At 40.0% G+C, this 2,699-nt stretch overlaps 1 long non-coding RNA gene across 1 annotated transcript; it reads right to left on the minus strand.

Moving 5' to 3' along the window:
* Window positions 1-424: 424 nt before the first annotated feature.
* On the minus strand, window positions 425-2,369 carry LOC119616846. Its single transcript, XR_005232903.1, has 2 exons — window positions 2,172-2,369; window positions 425-1,443 (listed from the first exon to the last, which is right to left on the minus strand). It is a non-coding gene; the product is annotated as an uncharacterized LOC119616846 (long non-coding RNA).
* Window positions 2,370-2,699: the final 330 nt, after the last annotated feature.

Here is a 2,699-nt window from a genome sequence, read left to right on the forward strand (position 1 = left end):
TCACATAAGGTTGTAGTGATGTTTGCAGAGGGTTGGGGAGGAGGCAGCTGATGCAGTAGGAGCCAGGTGACAGTTTAAAAGTTGTTTTCAACTTAAGTTTCGCTTTCTTTATCTTTTGTCTGCTGGGCTTAAAAACACTGAGCAAAAAAGTTTTTTCTCAGGTTAAAAAAAAAAAAATCGAAACAAAGAAACGAGGGTATGTGAATGTAAAGTGAATGTGTCCCTAGGTGCACCTCCTCATGGCCACCACAGCTGCCCCAAACACAAAATGATGCAATTTTTGTCATGCAACCAAATAAATGAGAGCCAACTTTGTGATTTCTCAAGGAGTACGTCAACAGCTTTTCAGACAGAAGCTTTACAGTTCTCAACTTTGTTCAGTAGATTTTGCTGTAAATGCAGTGTATTTTTTGTCTTTGTAGTGTATATTTAGTATTTCTTTATATAAAAAAAGGCACATCCGCTGTCCACTATTGATATTTTAAAGTAACTATTGAGGAAAAGGTGCAATGAACAGAACTCTACAAATAGTGAGTGTAGAGTACAAAGTGCAATATGTTTAACCCTTCTGGAGCCCTCAACAGAGAGAGAACTAAGAGAGGTAGAGAAGCTCTTGTAACTTTGGGTCAAGGGCCCGTTAGGGTTAAAAAGAATGAAAAAACCTAGTTGCATGAAAAAGATTCACCTCCAAAGCACATATAGTGTATGTAAGACAGAGTCAGAATGAGCAGCTGATCATTCTAATGCAATATCTGATAACAAAAAAATATCAAACATCAAAACTTGTATACGATCATTCTTTTCTCAGCAGGTTTTTATTTGGAGAAAATGCATTGAATCTGTTGAAATAGTTTGCCATACTCCAGTTAAGTTTGCTAAAATTCAGTAAACTTCCGGATGATGAATCACATAAAGCACTGCAGCTTGGATCACACTCACTCAGAGCAACTGGATCAAATTTTCTTTATAAATACACTCCCAACTTATCTCCATGTTCTAAAAAGTAGCTGTCAAACTGTAGGGTAAAAGGAGTGAACGGAGAGCTCCATCCTCTGTGAAGAGCCAAGTCTCAGACTTTAGACAAGTCCTTCATCTGGCCAGGCTCCACCTCTCCACCAAGTTTCAGGACAAACAGAAAAGCAACAGTGGAGTGAGGCCTAACTCTCTCCACTGTCAAACTACAAGCCGATCCATGACAACCTGACATTATGCTATGTATCTTTGTGATCTGATCATAAGTGAATCAGCTGTTGTTGAACCTGTAACAGGCAAATGTAACTGAAGTATTATGATTACCAGTGTCAGATAAAAGACAACGTATGAAAGTGACATGGAACAAAGAGCTGTTACCTTGTGCTGGAGGGTGTGGTCTTGGCAGTGCAGCAATTTTCAAAAGCTCATCATGACACTAATTGTTGGTGAAATGTCCTTGTTTCATCTAATCTGCACCGAAAAAAACAGGAAATATCTTTGTCCAGAACTGAACATATATGTGTGGTAAAATAGATAAACAGTAATTTCTTTAAAATCTTCCCTCCCTAAACCACAAACGGTTTCCGTTTATTTGCTCTGTACACAGTGCCTGTCAGGATCGGTGGAGACAACGGAGGTAAACCCAGAGAACAGACTCATCTTAAAAAGAAACTAATTTATTGAACTAAATAAACAAAACAAAAGCTGACATGGCAGCACAAGAAAACAAAATTAAAAGCCTAAATTCAGGCAGGAACTGAAACAGACAGGACAGAACCAGGAACAAGCAAAGCAGAACAATGAACCAGCGGAGTAGTGGTGAAAGTGACCGGGTGTTAAACACTGAAGATAACGAGATAAGTGGGCACAGGTGAGTGATACAAATTGTTGAAAGTTGGAGATGGGCATGGCAGACAGGCAAGTGGATGACTGTGGAGAAGTGAATAGTGACAGGAAACAAAGACATGAACAACAAGAACTAAACTAAGACAAAGATAACTGAACAAAGACTCAAACAGAAAACATGAAGACAATAAACTGAAACACAAAACCCCACAGGAAACACAAAACCCGACAGTGCCAGCTTTTGTGTGACGTAAATTCGTATTTTTTAAACAAAATAAAGACAATTGCCAACCAATAAAAGCCTTCAGAACCAGACTGAGAACTGTTCATCCCAACTGGCAATCTCTGCCTACCTTTATTTTTGATAAAAAAAAAGGTCTTCCAGCTTCCATCCATCTGAAGGCCAAAGAGAACATTTGTTTTTGTTTTTTTGCTCACCTCAAGTCCTCTAGCTGCACCACAGGGCAAATAATTTCTTGCTGTAGGCAGGTTAGCAGAGACACTAACAGAGTCAGGGATGCCTGGAGGGGAATGGCAGAGTTAAGTGGCTTCCAGAGGACAGGTACAGTGTTTAATTAAAGAGATTGCAGGCAAACAAGTTAAATCAGTTTTTGGATTTCACAACAACCAACCAGGTGAAAAGGGAGCTGGAGAAACTACTCAACCGGATCAAGGCCACTAGACCAAATGGCATCAGCCCCCACTTGCTGAAGTTCTGTGCCAGTCAGCTATGTCTAAGTACTTCTATGCCTCCTTCAGAGAGTCCCAATGCTGTGGACAACCTACTGCTTGGCCCCATTGCCCATAAAGATAAGTCCCACAGCTCTTAATGGCTACAAGATAATAGCGCTCACATTCTTCATTATCAAGATCATGGAGAG

The sequence above is a fragment of the Kryptolebias marmoratus genome, unplaced genomic scaffold (genome assembly GCF_001649575.2).
Source record: "Kryptolebias marmoratus isolate JLee-2015 unplaced genomic scaffold, ASM164957v2 Scaffold196, whole genome shotgun sequence".
NCBI lineage: Eukaryota > Metazoa > Chordata > Actinopteri > Cyprinodontiformes > Rivulidae > Kryptolebias > Kryptolebias marmoratus.